We start from the raw sequence: 12,563 nt of genomic DNA, 5'->3' as shown, positions 1-12,563 counted from the left end.
TCACGGTGTTCCGACTGCAAATTGGATATTGTACAAAAAATTGTAGTTGCTTGGCAAAGTGGAAAGGGTAAACGGGGGTAAAATCCCAGGAACGCCCCCAAATTCATAGATTGTTAGGGAACTTCTTGAAAAACTTGTCATTTACATACAAATTTGATATGCAGAAGCATGCCACACATGTGTCTGCCTGTGCGGCTAGACGCCGGCACTTTAATAAGCAACGCCGCAGAGGGCAAGGCCCAATTTAATTTTGTTTCAGCTTTTTTTAAGTGGGTTACCCACTTTTGTCCTGGAGGAATGCCTTTGATGTTGGGACCAAAAGTTCGGGCTTTGGCTGGGAGCGAGTCAGGGGTCAATGGAACCCTTTTTTTTGTATGAGGCTGCCGCTGTCACGCTGTCAGATCTGAACATAAGAAGGTGGTATTCGGATTATTTTTGTGCCAAAGTAAGTTTCGAGTGCTTGGAAGTGGCTGCCAGATACTTATGACGAGTAGCTGGCTCTGGGATTCTACATTCAGCAGGCTCTCATTTAATAATTCACTTTCATTAGGCGAAAAATGAGTGCGAGCGGAGCGGAATAAAACTGTACGACCGCAACTTAATGAGAGCACTCCCACCCCCACCGCCCTCCGCCCACCGCCACAGCGAAATGTTTCATGCCACGAGCCACGCCCCGCTCATTAAAAGTAACCAAACTGTTGGGGACCACAAACCCAATGACAACGACAAGAAGAATAGGGGGGAAACTGGCGCCAACAACACATGAAACGCGGCCAAAAAGGCAGCCGGCAAGGAGCTTTCAGGTCTCCCTGTGGCACTCTCTCCTCCAGAGTGCCTGTTTGTCTCAGTCTCTGTTGCCACTGCTTCACCCACTCCCCTTTCCTGGTCCCTTTGCTGGCTTCCTGTTCACGTTACAGCTATCAACGCTAATGACAAAAGCGCGCAAAGTTTGCATTTACTGGGAAAGTGAAAGGACACTAAACATGCCCACAGGGGGTGTCCAGCACAAAAATCACAAAAGAGCATAAAATTAGCGAACGATGTCGCCTCTCCTCTGCCTCACTCAATCTCACAGCGAGTCCCTGACTCACCCTCTCTGCATCTTCCTACAGCTACACTCGGAGAAACAATGCGTCTTGACGATTTGCTCCAGTCAGTGACCTATAAAACAAGTCTTGGGTCGTCCGTCGTGCCCCGATATTTAACTCATATCGGAGCGAGCCGGGGGTTGCGCAGAGCTCTTGCCCTCTAGTCTGGATTATGATCTTTCATCTTGAAGGATCTGTTCTGCAGCAAATATTATCTAACATACGTATGTTTTTTGCGAGTGTATGAAGACTATGTTTCGTTACTTTATTTTAAATTTCCCCCTCGACAAAGACCTAATGGAAAGGGCGGGCAGCCGGGAATTTCTGGGACAGAGTCCCACCAGTCCAAGCTGATGGCTCCACAAGCACTCCCATGATGAATTCATGCCCATCATTTTGCTTGTAACCAAACTTGTGATTGTTGCTGTTGTTTTTTTTTTTTGTCTGTTGTTCTTTTTTCGGTTGTGGTGGTACACTGAGCCGGGCTGTCCTGATTTTTCATCCTAGTCCCCCCCCCCCCCCTAGTCACAGCCAACCATCCATCCATCTATCCAGCGCACTTACACGAGTTGGTCATTAGCTACGCCTGCCAGCAAATTATTTGGCTGGATGCGGCGATGGCCAAACCATATTGTTGCTGCTGGTGGTGCTTCCCTTGCTGTGGTTCTTGTCATTGTGGCTCTTGTAGGCGGTTATGATAAACATCAGCAGGCAGCCACACTGCAGCATCAAGGGCTGGGACGGGTGGTTGGGTGGCTTGGGTGGCATGGGTGGCTCCCTTTTGTTGGCCAGTGGAGCACAAATTTTCGCGTGCGTTGCGCCACAAGTTTAATTTTACAGATGGCCATTGCTGTGGTTGTTTTTGTTGTTTTTGTTGTTGTTGTTGCCGTAGGTTTGAGGTTTGTTGAAAATGTTCATGTCAAGTACTTAAAATTGTTGCCCCTGCCTCTGTTTCTATTTCTGTCTCTGGCGCTGTTGTTGCACGAATCACCGGGGAGCCGTAGAGCTTTGTGGAAATAGAAAAATTGTTGGTCATGCAACATGCTAAAAAATTAACGCAATTTTTGTTATATTTTGTTTTATTCATGTAATATGGAGGGAGTGGTTATGTCGGTGCGTGTCTGTGTGTGTGGGTGTGTAGCAAATTACAGGAATTAGTGTAAGTGTGTGGGAGTGGTGTGGTCCGCTCAATATTATTTTTGGTATTTTTTTCGAAAACTTTTATGATTTATTTCGCTGGGGTCCCTCTGCGACTCTATCTATGTACATATTTCTCTATAAATAAAATCTCACCCTAACGATATGCTCCCTATTTAATAGACAAATAAATTCCATTAGCATTTTAATGATGTATTTTCCAGACGATATTATATGAATATTGTATTAGCAGGCCAAGCCTTTCGTGCAATTTCATGGGCATTACCCGTACAAATAGTACACAAGGTAAGCCCACGATGAAATCCAATATTAAATTGTGGCCGCGTCTGGTGTCCGTCCTATGACCCTCTATTGATTGTATTGACTAACGGCTGAATTTCTTTCGGCTGCTGTTCCTATAAAAATGTAAATTTCCTTTTATTGTTGCGAGATTTATTAGACGAAATGTATGTGTCCCAGCAACGGGGAAAACTGCTGATTTGCAGGGATTACTCGGGCAACAAATGTCGAGGCCATATATCTAGCTATATGTATTGCTGTTCCTATTCCTATTCGTATGCATGTAAATGGTTTGGAGAGGTTGGTTCGGTTGCAGAATGCAGAAGGAAGAGCCATTTTTATGCCACGTGACACAGTTTTTATGCCTTTCTGCCAAATTTATGATCGTCGCTAACTGTTTTTATGATTCTGTTTTGATGATTGTTTGGGTTTTCCGTCTTTCTGAGCTGCTTTTTTTTCGAGCCTTGGCTTTCGGCTCAGATTCCCGCTTTTTCCCCAGTGAAAACATAAATAAAATTTCGCTCCTCTGGCAATGTCAGATTTGCATTGTTTCGGGACCCCGTCGCGTTGTCAGGGACTTTTGTGCTTAGAGAGCATGTGTCTGGAAATAGATCAGAATTCAATCGATTTTGCCCGAGCCCAAGCCCTGGCAGTGGCTGTGGCCGAGTAAACAATGAAATAAATATTATTATAGGCATAATAGAAATGTTAACAACGGCACGTACTAATCAAAGGCAGGCCTGTGGGCGGCAGCTCGACGAAAAATTCCGACAGGCTGTCTTTGTGTCCGTCAAGGCCAACAGGGCGAGGAATTGACAGATTCCCACTTGAGTATGCCAAAAATGTAGTCGAGAAATTGCATAAAAGCATGATTTAATGAATTTCCGGCAATAAAATAATTTAATTTTGGCCTAGTCAGAGTCCGTGGCGGAAGGGGGAGTCTGCCTAGGGGAGCGAAGCAGTACCCGGAGGACTCTCCGGCTCATCATTAAAAATGTCAAGAGGCTTTCCCTTCCAAAAAAATCTAAGAAAAAAAGTGCGCAAATCTCCGCATAATTTAATAACGTCAAAGTTGTGCGTCTCTCCCTCTCCATCTCCCCCACCAGATAGGTGGCCAAGGAGGCTGCGTGTCGCATAATAAAATTCAAGGCAGCAGGCTGGCTGGCTGGCTGGCTGACAGGAAGAAGACGCTTTTTGGGCCCGGTTCGGCATGACTTGGCCCGGCATGCCAGTGAGTACATGGCAGCCAGGCTAATCTATGAGATGTGCGAGCTGGCACCTAAGCCAGCAGCTTTGATATTTCAGCATTAGCTCCATTAAAGTCAACATTATGAATTTTAATTTCGTGTACTTTATGGCGGAGGCCACATAAGCCGTGTCTGTGTCAATTAAGTGGCAAGACGTGCCAAGGACAGGGACAGACCTGGCAGGTCCTCCTGCATTTGTCGGCTCCTGCTAATGCTGCTGCAGTGTCTCCAGCTACAGCTACTCCAGAGCAGCCAACAATTGCTGGATGTCTGGAAAACAAAGCCACAGACAAATGTTGAAAGTTGAAAGCCAGCTGAGGGGCAGGGCAGCTGTGAGGGCGGCGGGATTGGGACTGATTCAGCAATCGCCTTACAAGTGCAATGTCAATTTGTGCACAAAAGGATAATAAGGATTTATGTCAAATGCTGGCGCTGTTTGAGTCTTGCCAATATTTTCACAGATGACTGCACTCGCTCCGAGCGAAAATAAAACGCGGCTTAGGCACCAGGCAGCAGAAGGAGCAGCCAAAAAATCAGAGAGAGAGCTCCCTCAGGGGGGATTCCCTGAGACACTCGTGTGCGTCTGTCTAAGGGGCGTATGCTCGATCTGCTGGCAAAATTCGTGAAAGTTCAACGATTGAACTTTGCACTCAAGCACCTAATGGCTACTTAACTTATTAATTTCCTGTATTAGTAGCAACATTTCCACAAGCGACTCTCATTAAAACTGCATAAATTCGAGGAGTCGAGCCGAGACTTGGCCAAGTATCTGAAAGCAATTTTGCCAATAGTCCGATGATGCCCTAAACCAAGCCGCAAAACTCACTTGAAAAGTTTTTAACTTTCAACAAAACGAAGAACAACAACAGCAACAACACCAACAACCTTAATAGCTCGAACAAGCCCAACTTTGGCTCAGAGCTCAGAAAGTGCGCTTTGATGCTTTTGCAAGTTTTTAGTGATTTTTTGTATGTAGCCTGCTTTTAGGGTGCTCTACAGACCCGCACACACACACACCCAAAGGCAGACAGGGACAGGGGCGGTGCCAAGGACTGGGACAGACGAGGGACCACCAAAAGCAATCAGTTTGCGGTACACAATGTGGGCCAGAGGTAGGATACAGAGGAGTCCCCAGCTTTGATAGAAATCATGCTGAGTTGTGAAACGTAAAATTGAATTTACTTTTGCCGCACACATTACCCACCTCTCCCTCTTGCTCACACCAAGATCCTGTGATTTTCCATGTGGCAGACAGTTTTTCACGCTTTTCACCACCAATTCCGAGTGGACAGAACTTGGCCGACTCCAACTCCAACCCAGTCATAAATCATTAGGCATTTCCCATATGCAAACGGTCTGGACTCGGCCTCGCTGTCTGTCTTGTCCTTCTGCCTCTCTGCCTGTCCACTGTGCCATCTTCATTGGTGTTATCACTAATCCCAGCATTAAATCCGGCTTTGACTTTCATTTACTAAAGATATAATACGAATTTCCCCACCATCCTTCCCAGTCTGGTCTGGATGGGGTTCGGTGTTCTACCCACATCAAATGTACAACATTTCCTTTCACAGCAAACGGCAAAGTGGAAAACAGAATTTGCTGGTTTTGCAACAAAGTTAATGATTTTGTTTTTGTGTGTGTGTGTGTGGCAAAGCAAACTCATTGAAAATTATAACTCTATTCGGTTGAGGCTTCCTCTGGAACTCTGAATATTTTCCCCACTGCTGTAATCAGCTTATAGTAAAATAGCCGCCGAGACCAAAGTGGAATTGAGTTCAATTGAATTGAGCTGTCTGCCTGTTGTTGTTGTTGTCTGCATTGTGGAATTGTTCATGTAACTGTTGTGGCATTGGTCATGTTTGCTGCTATTCGTGTTTATTTAAATGTAATTAATCTGCAGAGAAACAGAAACAGAACTTTGCTCCCCTGAACTCAGGTTCACTCTGCGGTTAGGGCTTAGGCAATTAGTTGGGAGTGAGCTCAAGAAGAGCCCCGGGGCAAGACTGTCTCTGAGGGGCAAGCAGATGATGGAAAATCTTATTTCCCACACTTTGCAACTCCAATGATAATCCCTGTTTGCCATTACAGACTAAGGATACTCTGTCCATTGTGGCTAGAGTAAACTTACTAAAGCAGCTTAATTAATAATCGAGCTCAGTAAATAAACATCTTTCGAAAATTTCCTAGAAGCTGAATAAGATACAATAAATGTTTTAAACATCCAGAAATACACGACTGCAAAGGACCTTTCACCTAATTATAATGCACAGCAATTAAACTTGTTTTTGAAAGAGTAATGCATTCAAATGGAAACAATATTAAGCAACAGCAAAACATTAAAGCAGGAATGAAAGCACAGAGCTAAGACAGATTCCAGGTAATAAGATTGGTAAGAAAATAATTTGTCTCTTGGCACATTCTTGGAAAAAGAAACAGCGGACAATAATATTCTCGGTAAGATATGCGCAGTGGAAAAAGATCTTGACCAACAATCAGAAATGTATCAGCTTATAACATTATTATCGATTATTATTATTAGTCCCCGTAAGCTCTCGGAATATTAGTAATTGCCATAGCAATTTAATCTTACAGAATTGAATGATTAAATCTAGCAAATTCAACGAATGAAGAGCTTTCACGTCAGATGGCAGTTGGCTTTAAGAGTAAATCAAGCCCAATCTAAGCGAACCCCAGTGTAATTAATCCAATTTCCTTGTACCATATTTCACACTTAAAAATCAAACTCTGGCAATTTGTTACACTCACTCGTACTCGGGTAGTCGTACCGCACGCACCCGAAACCGACACCGAAACCGAGACAACGATACACATGAGACGCCATCAAGCGGAGGGGGTGGATGTCGAATGGGTCCAGGGGAGCCTCGGTGAGTGCGGACTTTACTGGGGTGCTCGGTTAGTACGTGAGCCCCGCTAAAAGTTGTGCAAATAAATGGCAGTGAAATTTTATAGCACACTTGATAATTTCAGCAATAATTCAGCGCAGCTAATCACCGCATAAATAATCTTAAGGACAGCCAAGCTTAGCCTTCCCACCCACCGAACTCCTCTGCACTGGCACGACCAAACAGCTAAATATATATAGATTTGTATACTCGTACATATATTTATATGTATCTATACATGGACAGTATGCATGGTGCAAGAGGCGAGAAAAGCAAACATTAAGAGATTCGGGGACAGGAACTGCGACTGGGATTGGGACAGAGACTGTCCTTGTGACTGGGGCAAGGACGGGGGACAGTGCGCTGGCTAAGCGGCGGAACGGAGGAGCAAATAAAAGCAACCAGGACCAGCAAACAGCATCCAAAGCTCATGAAATCGAGAACTCGGTCGAATGGAACGTGAGCGAAATTTTTGCTAACGAATGTTGACTTTGCCAAAGTACTAAAATCAAATAACAGCAACGGCAACGGCAAACGCTACAACAAATCAAACAAAATCAACAATCACTTGGTAAAAGTTAGCCCAAGTTGATGAAGACAAACGTTATGTATACGTAATACGTATGTATACGGACCAAGTTGGCCAGTCCAACTATTTGGCCATAATAATACAACAAAAATTAATAAAAATGGCCAAACAACAAGCTGCCTGCTGTCTGCTGTGGGCCGCCCCCCTGGACTTTGCAGCTAACTTGTGGATCTTTCAGCATTTAAGCCAAGTAAACAAGCAACTCAAATCCATAAAATTAACTCGCCGCAGATGTGACAGCAGCTGGCAGCGTCAGCACCAAAGTCAGTCTCCAGTTTCAGTTTCGCTTCCAGGCTCAGGCAGAGGCTCAAAACCAGAGCCAGACCCAGTCCCAGTCCCAGTACTGAGTACTTTTTGTCTGTCAGAGAAACTGACAGAAATGTAGGTTATACACACAGAACACACAATGGAAGTGGATACATTGCGTATACGCCGCATGTGCCACGCGAATAGGAGAAAAGGAAATAAAAAGCGGCAGCCCACAACAAAATAAGAAATTTAATGCGAACGCTGCGTGAACCGAAAGTTTTAAAGCAACAAAAAAGCATCGGGAATGGCTACAATTTGTATAACTTTATGGCGGTACAGGATACAGAATACAGGATACAGGATAGGAGGCAGCCAAAACACCCAAAAAGACAAACAAAAAGGAGCAAAATGGAAACTTGCTTGAATAATTTACCAGAAAACTTGAAGACTCCCAAGAATCCAACTCGAACTTAATGTATGCTTATAGTTTAACTGCGGATTACATTTAGTTAATTGGAGTGTCACAGCTTGCACAATTTTCTTTGTATTTATATTCCTGGTAAAGTTGTTTATATCTTTAGGATTATTTCACTTTAATTTGTTTTGTATTAACTTTTTTTTTTGTTTTTTTCTGTTTTCAATTTTGCGCACAAAACGATTCGTTAGCTCAATGCGGTGCACCGCTTTCTTTCCACTTTCACTGCCAAACCGACCGTTAAATTCAACGTTCGCCACGCATCTGACGGATTCGCTCGCTGGCCATCAGATATGCACGGAGGCTGTGCACGCACCCAAGCCATCGTCGGAGTCCTATTCGGGTCTGGCTCTCGCCTTGCCTCGTCCCGATTCGCCTGCTCCAGCTCTCGTTTCCACTCGTAATTCGAGAGAGAGAGAGGTGGTCTCACCAATTCGCCGCGTGGGTGGCAAGCTATCCAAAGTTGGCTATGGTCAGGGCTAAGAGAGCGTGGCCACAAAAGAGCACAGCGGAAACAGCTGAGGGTAGAACAGTTTTAGAAATTCAGTTGAAAAGAGATCTCAGTGCAAGAGAGTAGTATATGTTCCTGTTGCGAATCGCAGAAGTAATGGATAATAATGGGTACTATTTAAGTTAAACAGCTGTTTCACACGCCAGTGCGCAGAAGCAGTAAACATGTTTTGAAGAATACTGGTACTGCAAGTGGGAACAGTTCACTCCAACGTAATTGTGATAAGTGCAACTACGCCACTCGAAACTAAGCAAATTTTGTAAATAAAGTTTAGGTGGAATTTAATGAATGGATTGCAAGGATGCGAAACTGATTCGTCTTTGAGATGAATTACCTATTAAACCATTTTAAAGGGTTTTATTGTAATAGATTGATGCTTCTTGAATTTATTTTTGTTTTATTTTGATTTTTATGAGTGCACGCTATTCAATTACATTTTTTTTTTTTTTGCTTAATATATCTTTTAGGTATTGCATGGCAGCCTGATGAACAAATTGAGACAGGCAATGATCGCATTGAAGGAAGTTCTGCAATACAGACGAACCTCTTTTGAGGCTCTCGTAGAATGACGACAGTCGAGGAATATAACAGGACAATATAATAAAAAGTCCCGATAACTTTAATAGAGAGGTTGTTGATATTCGTGATATATGCTCTTTGTGTTACCATGTCTCGGCTTTGAGTTAGACAATGGTTTTCATCCATAACATTTCTATACATTACTATAAATCTAAAAGTAAATCTAAATCTGATAGTAAAGGTTAGATTTGGTTTATATCAACGTTTGTTGGGGCTATCTTCAAATGGAAACAGCTTCTCTCACATCTTTCGTTCCTATCTCATAATATATCAAGCTTTAAAAATGAAAGACTATAAATAAATAAAAATAAACACTCATATACTACTTATATCGACTCAGCTCATCATCCAGAAGATTATATACTTATAGCCCTGGGTCCATATTATAGTCCTTTATATACTCGTAGTCCTGTATACGGTATACGGTCAAAAACTCTTCCCACTGTGTGGTGCATAGCCATGTAAAAATTTCCATATAAGTGTTCTGATTGAATTACAAGATATATCCACAAAATCACCTGGGAGAATAGAGATCAGTGTTAATGTCACTAATTTGATAGTTTCCTAATGGAAATTTGAGAAAAGACCTTACACGTAAGAATTAAACAATGCTGAGTTTTAATCTCTCAACCTATCACATACTCCAGTAATCTATTTGTAATTGATGACTTTATGAAATTGTTTTATGGGCCGTCAACAACACACCCGTTCGCACTTCTGTTCCGGGACCGCAATGTTTATCAAAACAAAATTTCCGGGCCCCCACACAGGAATGAGTGTGCGAAAGACACAAACCAAGCGGCAGCCCTAAACGGGCCAAGTCACAGATCAATATAATGAACCGAAAACGTAAGCCGAAAGCCGCAACAAATTGCCAGTCCGGAATCTGGAGTCCGGAGTCCGGAGTTCGGTCCCCGCTGCAGTGGCTTTTGATGTGGATTTTGATTTAAGTTTTAGCACAGCCGCGCACTTATCGAGCAATTGAGCGCTCCAAGGGATAGATATGGACCACACAGAGAAGTTGAGTAGAGAATTGATGATTGAAGGAGTGTGGAGTATGGCGTGTGGCGTATGGCCAGGCCATATGCGGCATTCCAATGAGAGACGAAAAGTTATTTGCAATATAAGAATCGATACGAGAACGGCCACCCATAGATGATATACGAGTATGTATCGCATGAGGAGTGTGTGCAAGTGTGTCTGTCGGCTCTGTATATGGGTATCATCCCAAAGTGCACATCATGATTTTATTAAATGGACTCTGATGTATTTATTGTCCAGCAACAACGTGACTTGTGAATTGATTTCATTAAACTGAAAAAGTTAACAAAGCAGTGCTCTGCTCCGCTCGGTGCTGGCAACATTTTTTGGACAAAGTTGCCCTGATAGAAGGGAGTCAGGCTATATTTCGCTATATAGATAAATATTTTTTTATAGCTATAAGAGTGTATGAGTGAGTGTGTGTGTGTGTGTGTGTGTGTTGGCTTAAGGACATCTATCGTTAGTGGCCGGGAGAAGAGCGGGCGGGTGGGAGGACAGCGGCGGTCGAGCTTCAATGACCAATGGCAACAGCAGCGGGCATCGAGCGTGGAATATCAATGTGGTCGAGTGGATGAGCAGCCAGGCCATGACAGGCACAGGCCAGGACGGGCCAGTAAGAGCCAGGCCAACTAACTGACTGACTGTCAGGCTGGTCAGGATGGTCGGGCTCTCAGTTCGTCAGTCTGTCAGTCAGTCAGCTTTTTGTTGACCGCTGTTTGCCACAAATTGCCAAATCGTATACGAGTATGTGCGTGTGTGTGTGAGGAAGGGAGCATGTGCGGCTTTGGCCGCCTTCATTTTGTACAAATAATGATGATAATGTTGATGCTGCTGTTGACTTAACGCACATAACGCTGATTAGCCGTCGTCCAGGAATACGTACATATACGCATTTGCTGTCCGACCTTAGCCTTTAAGACTTAATTGAAGCCAGCCCGCAGAGATTCGCCAGCAATTTGTCAGGGCATTGAGGCAATGCGACAGAGAGGCATTCAAACCATCCACTGAAGCCGCCAGGAAAGGTATGAACAACATTTCAGGGCTTTGTACTCGGATCGTCCTTGGCATGCGATTGCACTCAAACAATTTATATTAAATGCGCTTTTAATTGCAGTCGAGAGTCTCCAAAGGCATTTCAATGGAACGCTCTGCTGTCCCCTGCTGCCTGTGCCAGCGCCTGTGCCTGTGCCTCATCCGCGTCCGCGTCCCTGACTCTGACTCTGACTCTGATGCGGGACCAATGCGGCGTATGCGCGATGCTTAAATGAAAGCTAATTCTGCATTAAGCAAATGCCACCCCACGCTGCTTCTAAGCACATGGAATTATAAGTGAAGGGCGGACTGAAATGGGAAATGAAAAATTGCCAAGTAAAATAGAAGCTCAGACTCCTTCTGTTTGCAATGGACAGACATGGGCGTCTGCTCGAACTCCTTTTCCCCGTGCCACCCGTGCTCGATGTTGTTGCTGTTCGTGCATTGTAAGTTGTCCTGTTTTATAAATGTTAGCGGCAAGAACCACTTACATGAGCCATTTGCATCATATTTCTGTTGTCATTTGTTGACATTTTACTTGCCTCGTCGTCTGAGCATGTCAGTGTGCGAGTGTGCGAATGAGTGGCTCTCCTCTCTCTATCTCTGTGAAGACGCGCCCTTAATGTGCAGCCATTATTTTTCAAGAAACAAGCTCAGTAGCAGGCCGCACGAGAGCATAGTGCAAAGGCAGCAAGTAGCAAGTACCACGCAGGGCAAATAAAAAGCCAAAGCAAAAACGTTTTGCACACAAAGCAAAAACAACAACATAAAATACTCGTAAGTACGAAAAATAAGGATGGATTATGAGAACGAGGCTTTTGATACCCTTGCAAGCAGATAACTCCTTTGGTAGATGCGATATAAGAAGAAGTATGAATGAGGGGAAGATCATTTGATGGATTCAATTTATAGACTTGATTTCGATGGCGTGTTCCGAGAATGGCATCTCTAAACTTTCTACTACTAAGAAAAGTATGGAAAATACTTGACCTTACTCTCCATAAAGTATTCTTCAATAGCTAAATCTCATTTTTCCTTACAATTCCAGCTGTAGATCAGAATTATAATGCCCTTCTCAAGGGTATACTAAACCCACTCCCACTCCCATCATTTGTTGTGTGGGGCAGCAGCTCCGGCAAGCCAAGAGCCAGAGACAGAGGCAAGGCAGCTGCAAAGGGTTCTCCTCATTGTTTGCTTTTGGCCTGGGCCCAGAACTTGGCTAATTGCCTCGGCCCCGACTATCGTTTTTCACCAATCAGGCGAGTGAGTATTAATTAATTATCTTACCATATGCCATGCTGCATTGAAAGCTGAATTTTCGCTGATTTTTATTTAACTTTGCACGCTAATTAGCGTCCATTTTGATGCCTTCGGTACGGTCGGTCAGGGGTCTGCTGCTGGGGCTGGGGCTG

General features: G+C 43.9%; 1 protein-coding gene across 1 annotated transcript in view; it reads right to left on the bottom strand.

Annotated features, from left to right (window-relative positions):
- The window catches only part of beat-IIa (beaten path IIa), a 45,683-nt gene extending 37,405 nt beyond the window's left edge, over positions 1-8,278 (bottom strand). The window contains exon 1 of the mRNA XM_002137255.3: positions 7,947-8,278. The gene's annotated coding sequence lies outside the window, so the exon portion shown is untranslated. The remainder of the gene's footprint in view (positions 1-7,946) is intronic.
- Positions 8,279-12,563: the final 4,285 nt, after the last annotated feature.

The sequence above is a fragment of the Drosophila pseudoobscura genome, chromosome 2 (genome assembly GCF_009870125.1).
Source record: "Drosophila pseudoobscura strain MV-25-SWS-2005 chromosome 2, UCI_Dpse_MV25, whole genome shotgun sequence".
NCBI lineage: Eukaryota > Metazoa > Arthropoda > Insecta > Diptera > Drosophilidae > Drosophila > Drosophila pseudoobscura.
This window is presented reverse-complemented; position numbering and strand designations above follow the sequence as displayed.